Source organism: Aotus nancymaae, unplaced genomic scaffold (assembly GCF_030222135.1).
Source record: "Aotus nancymaae isolate 86718 unplaced genomic scaffold, 86718_ANA_hifiasm-v0.15.2.pri h1tg000029l, whole genome shotgun sequence".
Lineage (NCBI taxonomy): Eukaryota > Metazoa > Chordata > Mammalia > Primates > Aotidae > Aotus > Aotus nancymaae.
The window spans coordinates 10206061-10228700 of NW_026988442.1; the positions used below are offsets into that span (position 1 = coordinate 10206061).

A 22640-nucleotide genomic window follows, 5' to 3' on the forward strand; every position below is an offset into this window, starting at 1 on the left:
TTAAAAAAAAAAAAAAAAAAAAAAAAAAAGGGAAATTCTTCATGTGCCTTCTCCCTAACTAGTGACTTTCCCTGTTCCTCTAAGAATCAGCCTCGCAGGCAAAGAAGTCCTTTCCGTGAGGACAACTTCTCTTTCCTCTTCCAACAACTGCTGCACCCCACCCAGCAGCCCAGGCGCTGTGCAAGCCCACCTCTGAGAGACCCTCAGCTCCTCTGGACTGTATCACATCGTCCCTCTCGGTGACCTTGGGTCTTTGACCTCTGTTAGTCTCAGCTATCTCATGCATTCAGGCACCACCTTCCTGGCCCTGCCTGTCTCTTTTGGGATCCAGCCAAGGTAATGAATGGAGGAATGGGGGCAGTTCATGGGACATCAGAGGACTGAACGTTTCTTGGTATCATTATTACCTGTTGAAGGAGATCTCTCTTTTTCCCTTCTTCAGAAATAACTCTTACTTTATCACCTCAGAGGAAGTCAACAGGCCCAGGCTTGAGTGACTTTGAAATTACTGGCAACCTCTGCCAGGCCAACAGATCTGGGATGGCTCTCCAGGGCAATGTCTGGCGGGCATCCTGTCTGCGTTGGGAGTAGCAGGGGGAACACTGGTTCTCATGCTTCCACCATCCCAGCTGCTCCAGGGCTGCCCCTCTGCAGACACCCATGGAGAAGTATGAGGAACGGAGGGGCAGTGGTGCCAGCCCCAGCTTGGTGGCTGCCTGGCAAGTGGCTCCTGGCAGATGGAGGCCCTTCAGCAACCTTGGCCATGGCATATGCTTCCCTAGGCTTCCTGACTGATAGAGCTGTCAAACCTGAGTCCAGCTCCTCTCTCCTCCCCTCTCCCCCAAGCTTCCAGCTCTAAAGCATTACAGGATGAGGAAAATGGTAAGACTTCCATCCCTATGGATTCTCACTTTTTTTCCCAGATTTCTGCCTTGGTTCTTAGAATCCTGGAGTCATGCCCCTGCCACCTGGCATTTACCCCAAGTACCAAGCAGGACTAATAGACTCTCAGAATCATAGAATGGAAAGGATCTGGAGTAGACCTCATCACAAGCTATCATTCTATAGAAAAAGAAAATGAAACTCAGAAAAAGCATGTTGGTTGCCTGAGGTTACCCAGAAAGTCAGGGACAGAGCCTAGCCTTGGGGCTGGACTCCTGAATTTAGCAGTGAGGCTTCTGCACTGCAACCCTCGCCCTCCCCCCAATTTAGATCCAGGCAAAAATTCAAAAAAATAAGAACGAAAAGTAGCTTTTCAAGTAAAGAAATCTTAGAAGGAAAGCCTAGGGGTATAACAGGAGAAGTCCTGACAATTTTAAGGCAGCTCATAAATGACATGCAGTAAAATATGCACTGAAACTGAGGCCCAGGGAAGAAGGGAATATCCAAGCTGACCACAAATACGTGGTGGCAATAATGACATTGAGATTCAATTCCAAGCTTCCTGGCCACTGATGCCAAAAGGGAAAGTACGCTCAGTCTTACTGTTCTCATGGTTATGGGAGGGTAGTTAGAAAATTGGTTCTTTGGAAGAAATAAAGATCTCCCTAAAAATGCATGTTAAAAGAAACACTTTTGCATGGGATAGTCTGCAGGCCAAGACCATGGTCCACTGGGAGTCTGCGAAGTGGGTCCTAAGGAAAGATGGTGCCCTCAAAGCTCACCCAAGTTGCCCTGTGTGTGCTGTGCTTTGCTCATGTGAGATTGAAGGACACGTTGGAAAACATGGACCAAAGGACTAAAGGGATGTGGAGATGTCATCTCTTCCGCCTACAATGACAGCCCCTTTCCAGGGACAAGGCCCCACCCCTCCTGAGATCAGAGAGCTTCCTCGTTCCTGGTAATACAAAACCAGAAACCACATAAAATCACTCACGCTGTCTCTTGCACTTGTATTCTCTCCCTGTCACTCGTGCACACACACTCTCTCCTGGAATTTCATGACAATCGAGGCCCAACTGCCACATTTTCTAGACAGAAAAGTGAAGACTTGCCAAAGGCCACAATGGAGCCATAGAAGCAGGACCAGGTCATTCTAATCCCACCAACCATTCCAGGCATGCCACTCCTGTTGGAAGTCAAGTCTCATCTATCTTCCTGCAGCTCCCAGGGGCTCAGCATGGAGACACGGAGCCCAGCGCACCCAACCATGCCAGTTTCAGCCCAGGAGCCCATCTCATAGCAGCTCCTTCATCTCTCCTCCCAGCTCCCCTCTCTCTCTCCAGCTGCTGGCTGCCCTGCTGTCCTCCGCAGCTGGTCACTGTCCACCTGATTCCCAGTGGCACTTCCCAAGCCATGCTGAATTCTTTCACCTTCGATAAGATCCAGGGCCTTCAACAAGGCCTATTGTGGCTCACACTTGCTGGAAGAGGGTGGGTGATTAGTAAATGCCTCTCCTAGTAAGTTTTCCTTCTTTGGAAAAAGAAACTGAAACCCAGAAAACGCATTTTAGTTGCCTGAGGTTACCCAGAAAGTCAGGGACCTGTTAGTTGCCTGAGGTTACCCAGAAAGCTGCCCTACCTCTTAATTTAGCCAAAGTAAGCATTCTAAAATGCTTTAAAAGGGAGATTCTACAAACATCTATGTCCTATTTTAAAGGCCCTTTATCTATCTCAGAACGAGTTTTCCCCTTTTGCTGAGAGGCAGACTAACCTGATAGAAAGAAACCACAGCTTGAGCATCAAATGTGACTGAATTTTAGATCAAATATGACTGGATTTGGAAATTTGAATTCCAAACTCCACCACCCACCATCTTTATGACAGTGGGAATGCCGCTTTACTCCTCTAAGCCTCAGTCTCCTTATCTGTCAAAGGGGGGCTGATTACAGTTGTGCATAAGTATAATCACAATGAGCAATAACATATGTGAAATGCCTACCAAGGACCCGGCGTAGGGACAGCACTCCAATAAAGAGCAGTAATTATTTATTTGCCTAAATATATTCTTATTCTCAATGTTGTTCATGTATATTACATCTTTCTTCCAGTCCAAAATCTTAATCTGAACGACTATACTAGTTTATATCTGAGAGGTTCCTGACTACAGAATCATTTTATGCTTTCTTAAGTCTACCTGCTAAAAAAGAAAAGGAAAGAAAAAACCCAAACTGATCACTGTCTACCAAACAACAGGATTTAAGGGCATCGCCACTTTGGCCTAAGAGTATTTCAAAATTAACACATCCAAAATATGGATTTCTGATTTTGCCTTACAAATCTGTTTTTCTGCAGCTTCCCTCATTTCAGTTAATGGCAATTCCATCATTCCAGTCAGGTAGGCCAATACCCTCACATATATCAGAAAAGCCTGTCAGCTTTCTTTCCTTGCACAGTATATGCATTTTACAGATAAGGAGACTGAGGCTGACACAGTCACAGAATCTGACACCTCTCGGCATCTTCACTGCTCCATCCCTGGTCCAAGCTACCACCATCTCTTTTTTGGATGGTGCAGGTCTCATTATCTCCTACAAACTCGACCCAGCAGCCAAAGGGATCCTTTTAGAACAAGAGTTGGATCATGTCATTCCTCTACTCAAAACCCCTCCAATGGTCCTTCCTTTCAATGGAAGCTAAAGCCTTTACTTTGGTTGATGTAAAGTTCTGCGCATCCCTCCCCCACCCCTACTTACCTCTTTGACCTCATCTACCTCTCCTCCTCATTCACTCTGCTCTGGCCACCCTGCCTTCTTGATCATTTCCTCCTTAGGGCCTCTGCATATGCTGTTCCTTTTGCCTGGAATGCTCTTCTCCCAGGTCTCTGCCCCATGTATTCTCTCTCCTGCTTCAGGCCTTTTCTCCAATTTCACCCTCTCAGTGAATCTTCTCTGACCGCTTTGTTGTGTGCTCCTCCCACAGCACTCCTCTTTCTTCCCATGCTTCGTTTCTCTCCACTGTCCTTAGCAACAGCTAACATATGTATGTACGTATTTATTTTATCTCTTTAGAGTATAAGCTCCAGAAAGGTAAGGATAGATGCCCATTTTATGCTTTAGGAGTGCTTTGTGCCTAGACTAGTGCCAGTCTACCACAGGCCCTCAATAAATCTTTGCTGGATGAATAAGGGGGTCTGCAATCATTTGGGTTGATGTCACTACCCAAGTAAGGATAGGCTTCTTAGCAACTCAACAAAAAGGCAAAAAAAAAAAAAAAAAAAAAGCTTTGTGGTACTTTGTTTATATTATTATAGTCCTTTCTACACACAGTATCCTATTTTAGTGGGCTTGTCTCTCCTGCTAGATTATGAGCTAGAAGAGTTTTATTCATCTTTGAAAAAATAGCACCAGCAGGTCCCCTGTAAGGGCTGTAGTGATTATATGCAAGAGCTCAGGTGGTGGATTCAAATCCCAGCTCAGTTGGGAGTTGTGTGCCCTCAGGCCCATCAGTCTCAGGACCAATTTCCTTGTGTGTACTTGAGGTTACTCACTGTCATGACAAGGAAGGGAGGTTGTGCTGCTGAGCATACAAGGGGCCCTTGGTACACCGTGCATGTCACAGCTGGGATAGGATTTCTAGAAGCCTTGAAGGCTAAGTATTGGGGTCCAGGAAGGCCAAACTTAGGGCCTTCTCCTCCTTCTCAGTAGACTGACCTCCTTGCTCTCACAGTCCCGAGTCCTATTCTGCCCAGCCAGTGCTTGGGCTATTCTGCTAGCCAGTCCTATTCTGCTAGCAGTGTTTGTACACCAGGAGTCCAGGTACCAGAAGGTCGGGGTGAGAAGGTTCTCAGAGACAGGTGACTACAGAGATTCCAAAGTGGCAGCCCACAGCCGTATCATGCTTGAAAACCTGCATGTATATGTATTCCAATTCAGTCAATATTTATAAACTGAGATATTTCATATTTTTTTAAATCCATGTTTTCTGGCTTGTCTCAAACAAATTGAAAGATCTTTCAGCTCTGTGCCTGCATTTCTGCATGGTAATGATTGTCTGAGACTGAGAAGTGGTTCCTTTTTGCCAAAGTTCTTACCAGAGCTCTTGCTCTTATAACTGGTCTGTGTTGTTTGTTATCAGCCTGGCATTGGAATTTGGAATCTCTATTCTGGTCCAATTTCATTTTAAATGTAGAAGATCTGAGGTCAGCATGGGGGTGGGTGGCACTTGCCCAAGGCCCCAAGTAAATCATCAGTGTTGTGAGGACTGGAACCCCAGGCTTATGGCTCTGAATCCAGGGCACTGGGATGTACAAGGGGGCAGAGAACACAGCTTTGCAATGTTCTTTTGGTTGGTTCTAAGCTGTCAGGGAAGAAGAATGGAATACTTGGGCAGAGGGGTAAATCCTTTTCAGGAAAAGGCTGATAGGGCCAAGGAGGTAAAGCAGAGAGCACCAGCTCTGGCTGCAGCCAGCTAAAACCTCTCTTCTTCCCACCTGCTGGCAAACACTGATCTCCCTAACCTTGTAAAATAAACTCAGGGGAAAGGCTCAGCCCACACTGGCTCTGTTGACATAGCACTCTCAAGTGTCCTGCTCACTGCCCTTTCCCCAAAGCAGGCATCATACGGGCCCCTGATACGATGTAGAGAGCAGGGGCTTTGTCCTAGGGCAGAATCAAGCTGGAAACCTAGTTCTTAGCATAAGGACTGACCATGAGCTTCATCTGTAAAATGGAGTTTCAGTTGTGAAGACCGAACTCAGTGGTGCATGCAAAGAGCCTGGCACACACACTCCCGAATAAACAGTAATTTCTTTCCCGTATGTTATAAACCAAGCCTCAGAGACAATTGAATAACTTATCCCAGAAAGGTACAGAACTAAAATGGGCTCCCATAGCTTCAACTGGGTAATTTTAAAGTTTTAAATATAGTTGTAAAAGTAGTACATACCTGTTTAAAAGCCTTCTGGTTTTGCTACTGAAAGATGAACCACTGTTTAATTTGACTGCTGCCTCTTCTCAGGCCTTTTTCTAAGCACAGATATTTTTAGGGGGCGTGGGGTTATGTTTATACAGTTATAACCATGACAAAAACATAACTTGTATCTTTTTAAAATTTATCATAGTTTAAGAATTGCCCAGGCATGGAGGCTCACACCTGTAATCCCAGCACTTTAGGAGGCCGAGGTGGGTGGATTACCTGAGGTCGGGAGTTTGAGACCAGCCTGACCAACATGGAGAAACCCTGTCTCCGCTTAAAAAAAAAAAAAAAAATATATATATATATATATATATATATATATATATATATATATATAATTAGCCAGGTGTGGTAGTGCTTGCCTGTAATCCTAGCTACTCAGGAGGCTGAGGCAGGAGAATCACTTGAACCCGGGAGGTGGACATTGCGGTGAGCTGAGATTGAGCCATTGCACCCCAGCGTAGGCAACAAAAGTGAAACTCCTTCTCAAAAAAAAAGAACTGCCCATATGGCATATCCTTTATAAAAAAGTATTTTATGGGCTGCATAGTATTCCATTTAATAGGTCCATCATGGTTCATTTAGCATCCCTCTCTCTTGAACATTTAGACTTTCTAACTATCAAAAATAATGTTACAATAGACATCTTTGTACATGATTATTTTTCTGTATTTAGAAATATTTCTTTAGGCTGGTTCCCTGGTAATGGATTTATAGGGTCAAAAAGCATGAATGTGCTGCCAAACTGCTTTCCTGAAGGGTTAGATTGCCTATTGGTTCTCCCACCCATAACGTAGATCCATTAGCTGGGTTTTCTACTTGATCAAACCACCAGCACTTAGCCAAAGCCTTAAAAGGCAAACTGTTCAAGCTCAGACATATAAATCATCCAAGATGATTTTTCCACGTCTCTTCGGCCCTGTGGCAAATATCTTCACCCCCACCCTCCACCCTCTGCCCCATGGAAATGCAGGCGGTGAACTGAGGCCTAGCTCAGAAATAGCCTAGCTCCAAGATGGAAAGCAAGCCTTCCAAAGCTACTCCCACTTCTAATTACAGCATTTCCTATCTGTGTGGCAGCTCTGGCATGGCTGTTTCAGTCAATATTTACCAAGTGTCTGTTGTGTGCCACTTCCTCCTCTGCCAATAGTCCCATAATCAAAGCACGTGTCACGGGGGGGTTGGGCAGAAGCGAGAGGGACTCCTCTGCAGAACTCAGAAGCTGGTGCCCTTGAGCAGAGCTCTGGAAGATGGGTGCATAGTTGTTCTCCAGGTACCCAGGAGCTGCCTGTAGAGGAGCATTACACATTCCAGGCAGGAACAGGAGTTAGCATTTACAGAGTCACAGAGACTAAGAGAGCTGCAGAGGGCTGGGCATTGCTAGACCACACAGTGTAGGGCACAGGGAAAGTAGAGAGAATGGTTGAGCCAGGAGGAAATAGGGGTGCCTTTTGAGCCTATAGAAAAAAGTTCTGATGAAGTTTAAGGGCAAAGTCAGGTTTACAGTTCAAGGTCAAGGCAGGTCTAAAGCTCAAGGTCAGATTTATATTATAGAATATAATCCTGTACCAGCTCTGCCAAGTATGGACTGGGAAGAGATGAGGAGAAGCACCTGGAGAGGTCAGAGATGATGAAGTTTTAATGAGGGCTATAAAAGTCAAAATGAGAGTAGAGGTGAGGAGGTGACAGAAGTAAAGGTAGCTTCAAGAGAAATTTAGGAAGTAGACTCTTCAGGGCCCCCAGAAGAGACAAGCTATAGAGAATGAGGGAGAGGGAAGAATCGTGATGACACCAAGGCCTCTGTGTGGGTTAGCTTCACTGCCTACTCAATGTTCTAGCCCTCCTCCCTCAATAATAGAACCCTATTCAGGGGTGGCAGTTTACCCAGCTGAAAACATACAAACACACACCCCACTCTATCCAGAGTTGCAGTGGCAGTTCTGGCCTGTGAGTTGTGAACAGCAGCACCCTGGGCTTGGGAACCTGGCTAGGTGTCTGTTATCCTGCAAGGGCTAAAAGAGGAATGGGCATCATGCCTTCAGAGGCTTGGAGTCTTCCCAGGTGCTAGGAACAGAGCTAGATTCAGAATCAAGGCTTAGTAAACGCCTGCTGAGGGAAGTCAGGCAGCCAAACAGATGACCTGGCAGTTCTGAGAACCCCATCCCATCAATTCAGGCACCAGGAAGAGGGCCCCTGAGAGAGCTCCATCCTCTCAACCTCTTGGGACAAAGCCTAGTACAGTATGGAGGCCACAGTACTTGGGGCCAGGGCACTCAGCTCTGCCATTGAGTATGACTCAGACCTGAGGCATACCTCTCTTGCCCCTCAGTCTGCCAATCTATAAAGTGGAAATAACACATCCCACCTCATAGAGCTGTTGTGACAACCTGACCTCTGTCTGCCTTGTCAGCCTTGTCTCCCACACACTTCCTTTGCAATTCATCTTGAAAATTCACTGGACTTCTGCCTATGCAGTGCTGTCTTTCCTGGAAACCTCTCCCAAGCCTCTTCAGCCTACTTATCTTCCAAGTTCAATCCAGGCCTGAATGCTTGTGTGTAGCCTCAAGGGAGACAGAGTTCACAGCCCTGTGGCACATGCTCCTTTCAGAGCTCCAATAGGATACAGGCTGTTTACACACATCTCCACCTGTAGACCACAGTCTTCCACCTTTTGGGAGTTACTGAGCCTACATGTATACATGTGTGCAAACATATATGTGTGTGCTGCTGGTGAGCTGAGAAAGAGGTCTGGCAGAAGAGGTCACAAGGCCCTTGTCCAGGCTCCACCCAACTCAGAACAAATCAGAAAAGCTGTGGGCACTGCTCCAGCCAGTGCCTCCCCCAATCTGGTCAGTGTAGAGCTCAACAAACCTTCCTTACTGAATAGATGGCCTCTCCTCCTCTGCCTCCAAAAGGCCTTTTAATGGCATTGGTGCTGACACACACCCCTTGCCCTTGCTGTTGGGAGGGTCAGCTGGAGAGTTCTACTCCAGCCTCTCATCCACAGGAAGTCACTGCTCCGCACATCTTCACAAGATGAGGGATGCTAAGTCACCTTACTCACCCAGGGTCACAGGAATAAAAGGTATCAAGGGACAGCCAGGCCCCACTGGACAACAGAGCTGTTTGTGGACTCTGACACTAGACCTTCATGGCGTCTAAGGGACTCAGGCTCCCTGTTTGCAAAATAAGACTGTTGAGACCTGTGAGCTTTATGCAGGTCCAAGTGCTATCCTTTCATGGTTCTAGATGGTAGAAGGGAAGAACTGAATTCAGAAGCTGGAATCTGGGCCAGGCACAGTGGCTCATGCCTGTAATCCCAGCACTTTGAGAGGCTGAAGTGGGTAGATGGCTTAAGTTCAGGAGTTCAAGACCAGCCTGGCCAACATGGCAAAACCCCATCTCTACTTAAAAATATAAAAATTAGCCAGGCATGGTGGTACGTGCCTGTAATCCCAGCTGCTCAGGAGGCTGAGGCAGGAGAATCGCTTGAACCCAGGAGGCAGAGGTTGCAGTGAGCCAAGATTGCACCTCTTCGCTCCAGCCTGATCAAAAGTGCAAAACTCTGTCTCAAAAAAAAAAAAAAAAATTCAGCCAGATATGGTGGTGCACACCTGTGGTCCCAGCTATTTGGGAGGCTAAGGTGGGAAGATCACCTGAGCCCAGGAGGTGGAGGCTGCAGTGAGCCAGTGATGGCGCCACTGTACTCCAGTCTTGGTGACAGAGTGAGACGCTGTCTCACAAGAAAAGAAGACGAAGAAGAAGAAAAAGAAGAAGAAGAAGGAAGTGGAGGAGGAGGAGGAGGAGGAGGGAGGAGGGAGGAGGGAGAAGGGAGAGGGAGAAGCAGCAGCAGCAGCAGCAGCTGGAGTCTCTCAGGAAACCAGTCTTTCTATCAGTGCCTCTCTCACCCATTCATATACACTGAGTACGAAACTTCCATCAGGTCCTCTAAGACTAGCCCTACACACTGGGAGAATATATTTGCAAAATACATATTTAACAAGGAACTTATATCCAGAATGTATAAAATACTCTCATTCAACTCAGTAAGAAGGTTAACAGCCCAGTTCCTTTTTTTTTTTTTTTAATTAATGGGCAAAATACTTGAACAGACACTTCACCAAAAAGGATATCTGGCTGTCAAATAGATACAAAAAGATACTAAATGTCATTAGTCATTAGGAAAATGCCCATTAAAGTTGTAAGGAGATACCACTACAAGCCTATTAGAATGGCTAAGATTAAAAAGATTGACCATACCAAGTCCTGATGAGGATGTAGGAGAGCTGAAACTCCCATAACACTACCAGTAGGAATGTCAAATGGTACAGATGCTTTGGAAACACTCTGGCAGTTTATTAAAAAGTTGCATATATGTTTACCAAATGATATAGCCATTCTTCTCCTAGGAACTTACCCAAGAAAATAGGAAAATGTATGTCCACTGAAAGATTTATACACAGACATTTATAACAGCTTTACTTGTAATAGCTACAAAAAAAAACTGGAAAAAATGAAATGCCCATCAACAGATGAATGTATAAACAAATGATAATGTATCCTTTCTTTATACTATGGAATATGAGTTTGAGAATAGCCTGGCCAACATGGTGAAACCCCATCTCTACCAAAAAAAAAAATAAATAAGCCAGGCATGGTGGCACATGCCTGTAATCCCAGCTACTTGGGAGGCTGAGGCAGGAGAATTGCTTGGACCCGGGAGGTAGAGGTTGCAGTGAGCCGAGATGGCACCACTGTGCTCCAGCCTGGGTGACAGAGCAAGACAAAAAAGGAATAAACTATTGGTATATACAACATGAATCTCAAAATAATTATGCTGAGTAAAAAAGCCAAACCAAAAATGTGCATATTATATTATTCCATTTATATAAATTACTAGAAAATGTGAAGTAACCTGTACTGACTGAAAGCAGATCAGTCATTGCCTAAGGATGAGGAGGGAGGAACCTTTTGGGGATGATGGACATGTTCACTATCCTAATTGTGGTGATGGTTTCATCAGTATAGCTTTGCACAGTGGCAGTATCGTAGCCAATGTGGTTTATCTGAGGCATGATTATTGCTAATTGAAAGAAATAAAAAAGAAATATGTTAAGATTTACCAAACTGTACTTTAGATATGTGCAGCTTGTTGTTATCAACTATATTTCAATAAAGTTAGAAGGAGGAGGAGGGGAAGGAGTGGAGAAAAGGAAAGGGAAAGCATAGCAAACAGGAGTCGTCTTAGGAAGCCAGGCAAACAACACAAACAACACACACACACAGACACCTACACAGACACTGACACACACACAGATACACACAGACACACACACAGACACTGACACAGACACACACACAGACACGAAGACACACCGGCACAGACACATACACAGGCACACACATAGACACTGACACACACACAGATATACACACAGACACATAGGCACACATACACACAGGCATACACACACAGATATACACAGGCACACACACAGGCATACACACAGACACACAATGACACACACAGGCACACACACAGACACACACAGGCACACATACACACACACAGACATAGACATACACAGAAACAGACATATACACACACACAAACAAAGTACGAAACTCCCACATGGCCTTTAGTCACAAGGAATCTCTCAGCCCAAGATTCCATCTGATAGGGCCAACAAAGCTTCTTGTCATTTATTCAGCATTTTTCTAGAGTGTTTCCTGTGTGCCTGGTTTGTGCTGGGCACTGGGGATTCAGAGACAAACAATCCTTGCCCCAGGAAATTATTTCTAGCAGCCATGGTATAGCCTTCCTCAAATTCAACCTAAACATCTAGCCACATGGCCCTAACATCCCAGCCAGATTCCCTTCACAGAGTCCCTTGGAGCCCTTCCTCCTGGGCCTGATTTTGTTTCTACCCTTGTTACCTCTTGGGAGAAAGCCTTCAATTAGCTCACAACTCCAGCAGAATTCTGTCTTTTATCTGTGCAAAACAGACATCCAAGCTGAACCCCAACTGATTTCTAATAATTGACCAATGAGATCTGAGTGTGATTCTTCACAGAATCACAAAAATTCTGGACAGGAAAGAATCTGAAGGTTTCAAAGCCCAACATCCACCTGACTGAAGTTCTGTTTCTCTGAATAACATTCCTGTTCTGCAGTCACCTTGATCCAGTTTGAATACCTCCAGTGAGGAGGGAGCTCACTACCAACTGAAGATGTGTTGAAGCTTTGGGAATGTAGGGAAGTTATAAAGTAATTCCTATTCAACATGGATGAAAGGGTACTGACATTTATTAATCACCTACTGTGTCTAATAAATGAAGCCTCTGGGATAAGTATGGGTTTTACACATAGATTTCTAATCTGGTTTAATTATCATGCCAGCTTTGCTCTTAGGAGGCCTGGGTTGTGATTATAATGCTCACGTTTACTATTGAGGTACTAAGGGTCAGATAAATTAAGTAACTTGCCCAGTCACAAAATCAGTCTATGGCAGAGATGGAGACAGTCCAAGCGCCTCCAGCTCCAGTCTGTGCTCTCTCTTCTCAACCACCTAGAGAGCAGGGCAAGGGGGCCAAGGGGGCCAGTGCTGCCTAGACTTGGATCCTGGTCTTTTTTGTCCAGATGGCTGGCCTCAGGGATTCCTTATAACACCCACCTCTGTCAGGCTAACAGCTTCTGAGGCCTTTTCCCTTAGGCACATAGTCCAAGAGTGAGGAGCTCCCCTCCTGTGGAGGGGGAAGGGGCTCTCCAGAAGGAAGCCACAAAACAGAGTGTTGGCTCAAATGGTCTACAGCGCCAATCTAGGCCCTGGGTGCCACCCAGGGAGGGCTGGTCTCTGCAGGTCAGGGAATAGGAAGGTGTGGAGGGCTCAGGTCCTCTCCATTCTCTGAGAGCACAGAGCTTAGGCTGGTGAGTAAGAGCCTGGGCTCTGTGAAGGTGCTGCAGGAGTAGGAAGCGGGACCCCTGAAAGATTGTGTTTGAGCTGGGCTTTGAGACAGATCTGAACATGGGGAGATAGCAGTATTAGTAGGAAGAAAATTTCAGGCAGAGGGAACAGGGCAAGTAAAAGTAACTGAGGTAGACAGGAATGGTGGGGAGGAAATACTGCTGACTGGGGTAGAACATGTCCAAGGGTCACTTGGGGACTTTTCTGAAGTCATAACACATCAAAATGTCCTTCTCTAGCTCTTAGGCCACCTCACTCCTATGGGGTCCAGGGCTAGCAACCTTGCTTTAAGAGCCCAGCTAAGCTTTGAGGAGGAAGGAATGTACATTCACAGGCCTAAGAGAACAGAAATGGGGAGAAGAAGAGAATGAGAAAGCAAAATGAGGGGCAGGGAGAGTTTGGGCTCTGGAATCAGGTATTTGGTAGCTTAGCCACCATGTAAGAACTGTGGGATCATGGACAAATTGCTTCAATTTCCTATAGTTTAGCTTCCCTTTCTATAATAATGCTTTCCTTACCTGGGCTGTCAGGAGGATGTTATAAGGTCACATATCCCCTAAGCCTGACATGTAGTGTAGCTGATATCATTAACCTGGACAAGAGTCGGGACTTAGAGGGTCAGAAAAGCAATCGAGGCCCATAGAAACAGGAGGAAGCAGTGTTTGTGGGGACATCTGCTGTATACCAGGCTCTTTCCCACGGGGGACCGCAACAGATCATCCCATCTCCTGTCAGGCAGGAATAATCGATTTCTCCTTGGCAGATGAGAAAATGGCCCAGGGGGTAACACAATTTGTCTGAAGTCCTAGGCTAACAAGTGGTGGAACTGGAAATGAGCCAGGCCTGACTCTGAAGCAGTGAGTGGCTCCCAGAAGGCCCAGGGCCGCTTAAGTGGATAGAGCTGTGGCTCCTCCTTTTTTGGCTCTGAGCCCCAAAAGTGAAGAAGGTGGCTACTGTCAGAAGACTTAGGTTGCCCCATGACATTTCCCTCACAGCAGAGGAGATGTTTGGAACACCCCTTCTCCCTCTGGGGCTAGATGTCCAAAGTGCCACTTCTGAAAGGGAGGCTGGAAGGGAGAGTCAATGGTACAATGCAGACAGAGGGAGTGTGTGGGAAGTAATACGGGGGAAGTGGTGCCAAACTGGCTGCCTAATGAGGCTTTGGGAAAGACCCAGGACCCAGGATTTACTGTACCTCTGTTTCCACCATTTTAAAAGCCAGAAAGGACAGGCAGCTGCCCTTTGCTAAAGAGCACCAGACCGATGGCCTAGCCTGACTAGAGAGTTCAGTGCCCTCAGACTCACCATCCTTACACAGTCCTCCTCTGCTCCCTTGCCTAGCGCCAGCTCTTTAGATCCTGTTCTAGTTCCTCCTCTTCCTCTGGGAAGCTTTCTCAGATAGTTCCGACCAACATCTATTCTTCCTCCTGGGAATGCCAGTGGCACCCACTGCTTGCCTCACCTGTGACCAGCCCTATACTAGAATTCCAGATCCTCTGGGTTACAGCTGTCAAGAACAGCCTTTCCAAACTCCATCCCATGGCAAGAATTCCTCCTAGAACATCCAGCCCTATGTGAGCAGCCCAGAGATGAGGTGCTAGCTCTCAAAACACATTGTTTTCTTACTAGATTTTTAAATTTTCTCCCTTTTCTCCCTTGAACGGAGCCAAAATTTGCCTCCTTTGCTGGCACTTGCAAGGACTGGTCTGGCACCTGTCCCTCAGGGCATACAGAAGCCCACACTCTCTCCTGTGCCTGCACTTTGAATACCTTTACCCCTGAAGACGACTATTCCCTCACTACAGTGTGGGAAGCCATATCCTGTATACCTGTGTTGGAGTTCTTACCCCACCCCTGTGCTTATATAACGTTGGGCCAGTTTCTTCTTCCTAGTGGTCCTAGTTTCCTCAACAGTTAAAACACTTCCTATCTTACCAAGCAGCACAGTGCCTCACCTGTTGTATGTGTTTGACAAATGGTAGTTGAATTTATCTTTTGTTCACCAATCACTTATTTAGAGGCAGTATGGCTTAGAGGAAAGAACACAGCTCTGATGCCAAACAGACTGGCATCTAAGCATAGGCTCTGCAACACAGCAGCTGTGTAACCTTGAACAAATTCCTTCCCCTCTCTAAGTCTCAGTGTCCTCCTCTATAAAACGAGGATAACATATGCTAAGTGAGCCTGGATTGGTTGACTGCTTCTTTTTGTCTCTGACCCATCTGTATGTTGCCTTTCTTCCGCATCTGCCCAGTTTCCCAGGCTACCAATAACGCAGTTCTATCACTGTGTGGCAGGCACAGTGCTGAGAGCTTTAGATGTAGATTTCATTCTATCCCTATCCCAAATGGGTGCTATGATGGTTATCACCTCATACTCAGAAGACACACAGTCAAATGGTAGCTGTGGTTAATATTTCTGTGTGTCAGGCCCTGTGCACCACTCACATACCTTCCCTCCAACCAGGCTAAATAGCTCCCTGAGGGTAGGAACCACATCTTGGTGCCTGCGTGTAGAGCAGATCCTCAGTACATGTTGGTTGAATGAATGGACGTAAATACTTCTTTGCATTTCTTCACTGTGGCCAGAATAGAACCTTGCCATCATAGGTGCTTGATGAATATTTGATTAACTGGAGCCACAAAAAATGTAAACTGTCATCAGTGGCTGTAATCTGAATCCCAGAAGGCCCTGAAACCCAGGTAGGGATCCTTCTGCTAATTAAGAGGTCCTGTGAGGTCCTTCTCTAAGAACACTCTAGGATCTCTCTGCAACCAGATCCCAACTTTCCCTCTGCAGGGAACATGTGGCAGAGCTGTCCACAGAGAGACTGCTTGCTGTCCAGACCATAGCACAACCCAAGGAGAGGGCAGCAGCAGCCCTGTGCAAGGCTGGCATGGCTTCCAAAGAACAGGAGCTGGCGGGGTGCAGTGGTTCACGCCCGTAATCCCAGCACTTTGGGAGGCTGAGGTGGGCAGATCACGAGGTCAGGAGATTGGTACCATCCTGGCTAACACTGTGAAACCCCATCTCTACTAAAAATACAAAAAACTAGTCAGGCATGGTGGCATGTGCCTGTAGTCCCAGCTACTCGGGAGGCTGAGGCAGGGGAATCGCTTGAACCCAGAGGTGGAGGTTGCAGTGAGCCAAGATCATGCCACTGCACTCCAGCCTGGGCAACACAGCAAGACTCCATCTCGAAAAAAAAAGAACAGGAACACAGGAACTACCCCACACACGGAAGACCTGCCAGGCACCTTTCTTCACGCCTCTCTCTCAAAGGTGGCTCCTGTGCCAGGCTGCACAGGCCACTAGCCAAGTTCCCTCTTCTGAAGCTGCCGATCAAGCTTCAGAGACCCTGTGGTAGGGAGGTGTGGCTAGGGCCAACTTCAAGGAGTACAGAGGTATCTGGAGGCCTCCATCCCCAGAGACTCAATCCTGACAGTGCTGCCAAAAGGGAAGGGGCACCATCAGGGACTTTGAAGCTGGGGGAGCCAGAAGCAGAAGATCACAAGCTGCCAACGTCAGGCTAAATGCCCCAGCCTTGCAAACAAGGCATTCCCTGGCCTAGGCTGCCTTTCCAGCCTTCTTTCCTTTCTCTGCCTTTGTGGGCCAGCCAATAATTACTGAGCACTATGTGCCCAGCATCTAAAACTTTACATCTGAGGTCACAGACTGATGGCCTGCCACATACACATTTTAATATGTGCCTAGTCAGTCAAATTTTAAAAATTAGGAGATGTCACAAACAAATATTCAGAGTTCTATCTTATAAATCAGAAGATATGACATCATTGGGCACATGTTCATGTAGGCAAGAAGGGTGGGAGCAGGATAGAAGCTGCCTCTTTCAAGCAAGCACTTTCCAATTTGCTACAACCCCGGCCTGTTTTACCTTTGTAGACAATAGCATTTGATGTCCCTTGCTTAACATCTTTCATTTTGCTGTAGAGACTTTCTAATGACCTTAGGAGACAACATCATTTCCCAATTTTACAGATGAGGAAACAAAGGCTCTGAGAGAAAAAATATCTGAGCCAAAATTCAAATCCCAGCAGCCCAACTTCAGAGCCAAACACGGGAACACTAGTCCGTGGCAAAATGAAGAAAATACAGAAAATGCAGTGAATTTCTAACAAAGCAAAACGTATTCAATTTGAAGGAATGCCAATTTTTTCAGATAACATGGCTTTCTTACTTGGGGGAATAGAAGTGTTAAAATGTTCTTTCTCTTATTATATGGTAGTGACAGTAAAGAGAAACCTAAGTGTCATCTGAAGGTCTTCATCTGGTAAAATAAAAAGCTAACCAACCTAGGATGGATTCGCAAATGCACTGATCTTTGTGAAATCTAAGTCCAGGACCCACTGCTCTGCTACAGACTTCCTGTCCCAGTATGACAGCAATATTCTGCTACTTCTCTTGGCTAAAACAAAAAACAAAAACACATAACTTCATCTAACCGTATCTGCATCATTCTATTTTCGCAGAAGTGGCTTTTGAACTAGCTTTTCCCCAGCTCTCTCCCTCCAGCAAATCCACAGAACATTTGTTCATACCTCTTATTATATTTATCTTATTCTTCCTCAAATTATAATTATATGTATCCTATCCACCCTTCCACCCCTTAAAGTCATTACAGAACAGAAGAAAGACACTTTGGGAGGCCAAGGCAGGTGAATTTCCTGAGGTCAGGAGTTTGAGACCAGCCTGGCCAACATGGTGAAACCCCATCTCTACTAAAAATACAAAAATTAGCCAGGTATGGTGGTGCATGCCTGTAGTCCCAGCTACTTGGGAGGCTGAGGAAGGAGAATCACTTGAACCTGGGAGGTGGAGGTTGTAGTGAGCCAGGATCATGCCACTGCACTCTAGCCTGGTCAACAGAGTGAGACTCTGTCTCAAAAAAAAAAAAAAAGAAAAGAAAAGAAAAGGAAGAAGAAAGAGTTGCTGAATTGTTAGCCACTCAGAGCTAGAAAAGCTCTTAGAGATCATCACCTCTGACTCCCATTTTACAAGCATGGAAAAGCAAAGGGTCTGACCTAAGGCCACCCAGTGGGTCAATGGCAGAGCTGGGGTGAGGACCCAGGACTCTTGACCCCTCGGTGCCGGCTCTGCCTGCTGCGTCAGGCTGCTTCCCAGCCACTCCCTTTTGGTTGGCTCAGCACCTCAATTCAGAGGACAGTGCTGAGCATGCGACAAACACTCATAAATATCTGATTAATGCAAAGCAGCCTGGGATACACAGGCCTCTGCCTCTCCAAGGCCCTCAGCTTGAGCTTCACATCACCTGCATCAAGACTTTCCTCAGCACCAGCTGCCCATCAAATGAAGAACTGGCGTCCCGAGCCTCTGGTGGCCTAAATGTAGAAAGATCCCATGCGGCTCAGAAATGCAATTCCCATTAGGCCAGAGTTATGAACCAAGCCCTGCTGAATAATCTTAGGCACATGCCTTCACTTCTCAGGTGTTAGGTGTTCCTCCAGACAGGTGGAATGCCTAGAATAGACATGAAGAAAAATTCCCCAAGCCTATCAGGTGGTTATAGGCACAAGACAGTCTTTTTCAGAGGAATTTCAGAAACCTGCTTCTAGAAGCCTCTAAGGACAGGAAATGTTCTGGTCTACCTGGGACAAATGGATAGTTCCATTGAAACTGTGCCACAGAGTGAGCTTGGATGGTCCCCCAGACTCTGTGTCCACCTTCTAGATTGATGAGGACATGAGCCAACAAGTCTTTAGGGCTGTTTGGAAACATTCTAAATGGGATAGAATCCTATATTATTATTATTAAATTATTATTCACAAACTCAATGCCAAAAATAAAGAGATGTCAATGGCATCATCTCTCTAAAGCCTTCCTGACCCACTCAGTAGGAAAGATCATTCCCTTCTCTCTGTCTCCCCATCCCATCACACACATATCAGTATGTCTTATAGCTTCCAGATGTTTTCTCATACCTACATGTTTAGATATCTGTCTCCCTCTGTTAGATATGAGCTTCTTAAAACTAGGACTTGCCATTTACTCTTTCTTGTATGCTGTACACTTAGACCAGGGCCTAGCTAATAAATAATAACAAATGCTGATCAACGTTCAGCAAGTTAAGGAATCTCCTCCACCTCCAATACTGGAACAAGGTTGCATGTAGGCCTTTTAGAGCCAGTAGACGCATGTGATCATTTGAGGGACGGGAATTCTCAGAGGGAAACTGGCTTACCCATGGCTACGCAGTCATTGGAAGGGCTCAGACTAAAAGCAACCCTTTGGACACCAAGTCCAGTGCACTTTCAGCTAAACATTTTCTAGGTTCTATGACACACTGGTTGTACGACTCTAGGTAAGACCCCTTTGCCTCTCTGCCTTGGCTTTCTCACTTATAAAAATGGGTAAATTTATATATATATATATATATATATATATATATATATAGTGCCTACATAATGGGATGCCTACATAATGGGATGATCTGAGCAGTAAATAATTGAACCCATGTAAAACAGAGCACAACACATAAGACTCAAGGCTGGGTGCTGTGGTTCATGCATGTAATCCCAGAACTTTGGGAGGCAAGGTGGGCGGATCACCACGAGGTCAGGAGTTTGAGACCAGCCTGACCAACATGGTGAAACCCCGTTGCTATTAAAATACAAAAAATTAGCTGGGCATGGTGGCATGTGCCTGTAATCCCAGCTACTTGGGAGGCTGAGGCAGGAGAATTGCTTGAACCTGGGAGGTGGAGGTTGCAGTGAGCCAAGATTGTGCCATTGCACTCCAGCTTGGGCAACAAGAGTGAAACTCCATCTCAAAAAAGAAGAAGACTTAAAAAGTGTATCTGTCTTGACTGTCATTCAGGCCTAACCATTATCCTTGGTAAAGGGGCATCCACCAACCATCAGCAAAGCAGAGCTCATGCTGAAAGGAAAACTCACCATTCCTGACTCTCACAGTTTTCAACCAGGAAGTACCCTGCAACAGTCACTTGGGAGAAATGCCTGATGTCTCACCATAAATTTTTCACAGCTTTTTCTTCTCCACACCCCTATACACATTTGCAAATGCACACACAACTCATAGCATCAGCAAGGTATGCATGAAGAGGCAGCGAAACTTTTGACACAGCATGTTCCAGACAGATCTGGTGTCAGGTAACAGGTCTAGCTGTGCAAGCATGAGCAAGTCACTCAATCTCTCCAAGCCTCAGTCTCCTCATCTTTGAAATAGGCATTATTTGCTATAAGGATTACTTGAGATAGTTAATGGTCTAGGACTTCATAAATGACATTGAGGGTAATAATAATTGTTTGATTTTTATTTAACAAAATCCACTTGACAGAATGTCAGAAGCAGAAGGGGTATTAGAGATGACTTAGTCCAGTCCCATCATTATATAGACGGCCACACAGAGGCCTTGAGGGGAGGCCTGACTGGCCCAAGGTCATGTAATAAGGTGGTGGTTGAATGGGACATTGGACCTGGGTCTCATGACTTTCTACTGCATATCCATGTTGGCCACTTGATTCTAATTATCTGCTCCCCTCCCTCAAACACAGAAAATAACTAGAATCATTTCCTTCCCAATCCTGCCTTCACAGTCATGTCACACCAGCCAGTGCCATCTGGATCCCTTTTTGCCAACATCACCACCCTCCCAGGCACATCTGGCCCCTTTTGGTCTAGTCAGGAGCCCTAGAGGGTATGCAAAGCATCTGTTCACCACCAGTAATAGCAGTAATAACAGTAGCAGAAATAATAATAATGACAACCAACAACCTGTATGATGTTCTACACTTAAAAGGGCTTTCACCTCTACAATCAACACATTCCCACAGTTTCTCCCTAACCTAGTTGGACTAGGGACATAATTTCCTCAATTCGTTTCATTCAATACTTACAGCACCTACTTTGGGCTGACTCATGGGCCAGAGGCTGGAGACATAGAAAGGAAAATGACAGGGCCTGTGCCAAATAGAAATTGAGGGTGGAGGCAGGGGGACACGACAACTTATTTTGGCCCAAATGGTGCAGCAGCAAAATCCCCCACCCAGCCCTATGAGGAACCTCCTTTATCATTCTGTCAAAAGGCAGAAGGTATCTGTGGAATAGAGAGGAGAAAGACTTGCATGCTAGGCTGAAAATGACAGCAGGAAGGAAGATAAAGAATTGAAAATTCAGGCACCAAAAACGTGACTCCTGGCCTCAGGGTGACTCTAAGGAGACACTCCAGGGAGAGCAAGAGAGCCGCAGTGGGATTCGTATGAGATCCGGAAGACCTGATCCCTGCCCTGCTGCCAGCACACAAGATTCTGCTGCTTCTATTCCCTCAGAGACTCCGCCCTTGGATGCCAGGATTTTCCAAACTCAATGCTGGGCTATAGGTCTCCTTGGGACCATCATTTGCTGGGAATGATGTCACAGTCCTTGCAGTGGAAATGTTGCTGCCTAGGCTCTGAGCCTGGTGGCCCAGCACACTTCAGCATTCATTACCCCGGGCAGGGACACCATCTTCAGGGGTGTGGAGGAGACTGGGAGAGGAGAGGGAGGAGAAGACGACTCTAAGCAGCCACCTCTTCCTCCCTTCCCCCAGTCTATCTCCTAAGTCCTGAGTTCCTGAGAATCTACTATGTGCCAGGCACAGGCACTATTTTAGGTGCTTCCACATATACCTCACTTAATCTTCGCATCAGCCCTCTGCAGGTGTACCCCTAGATTTACAGATGCAGAAACTGAAGATGGGAGAAGGGAAGTCACTTGGCAGTACACGGATGTCACCATAGGGCTGTCTGGCGCCTCCAGTTCCTTGAGGCCCACAAGGTCAGTGTTTCACTTGAGAAGTCCAGAGTTGAAAGAGATAAACTGAGGAAACCCCAATTATTTCATGGACCTAAATTTAAATTGCCTTAGCAAGGGGTCCCCCTGACACGTAAAAGCTGCTTCAGTGATACACTGAAATTATACAGATCATTTAATCCAATTCCTGCATTTAACAGATGAGCAGACACCCACACCTAAACAATTTTAAGATGGCTACTTGTGCCAATTAGCAAAGGGCCTAGAACCCCAATCTCTGGCACTTTCCTTACATGACTCTGCCTGCAGAGACCACCTTTTTCTGAGAAGCCTCCAACCCATCCCCACACCACCAGATGGGCAGAGAAGGCAGAGGAAACAGGCAGCATGTGACCGGCCTCTTCTTCAGTCTGCAGGGTTGGGGAAGGGAAGATGGGGCTCCCCAGGCCAGTAGGTGTTGCAAACAGCCCAGCTCCCCACTGGGGAGTGGAAGGCTTCATATCCCAGGGAAGCTCAGGGGAGACTAAGGCTCAGCTCTTCCACTCTAGGACTTATGGGCATTTTCCCCCAGATCTACTGCAGGGCCCTGATGATTCTCAGAGGGAAAGATGGGATGGAAGCAGTCATTGGCACTTGACCTTGGGGTGGGTGTGGGGTTCCATCCTTCTCCCACCCCCAGGTACCCTTGCTCCTCCTCCAAGAAGGAAAAGAGAAGCTTAAATGTTTGCCAAATGCCAGAAGAGGAAGACAAATAAAAATCCGGAGGGGTGGGTTCCCTAAAAACCTCCTAATCTCCCACTTTGGGCATCTTCCCTGCTGCAATCAGCACCCTCTAATTCGTAAATTTCACAGAAGGGAAGGGAGGGAAGAGCTTAAAGGGATGTAGGGGAACGAAGGGAGGGTAAGAATGAGTCACGATTAACCCCTCTTAGGCTGGTGCCCTCCAAGGGATTCTACCGCAATCGGCCCCCACCTGCCGCGTTGTAGCGCAGGGCCAGCTCCCAGCTCCGCCGCGGCCTCCTCACCTGAG

The 22640-nt window shown here is 46.4% G+C and overlaps 1 protein-coding gene and 1 non-coding gene across 4 annotated transcripts in view; one reads left to right on the forward strand and one right to left on the reverse strand.

Annotated features, from left to right (window-relative positions):
* Positions 1-22640, reverse strand: part of SNPH (syntaphilin) — a 38803-nt gene extending 16163 nt beyond the window's left edge. Inside the window, exon 1 of one of the 3 annotated variants that reach the window (XM_012455282.2) lies at positions 22584-22640. The gene's annotated coding sequence lies outside the window, so the exon portion shown is untranslated. Of the gene's footprint in view, positions 1-6966; positions 8021-22583 lie in introns of those variants that run through there. The other 2 variants (XM_012455278.3, XM_012455281.3) reach the window with 2 other exon arrangements.
* On the forward strand, positions 10882-11018 carry LOC135277030 (U4 spliceosomal RNA). The gene has a single exon (XR_010344643.1). It is a non-coding gene; the product is annotated as a U4 spliceosomal RNA (small nuclear RNA).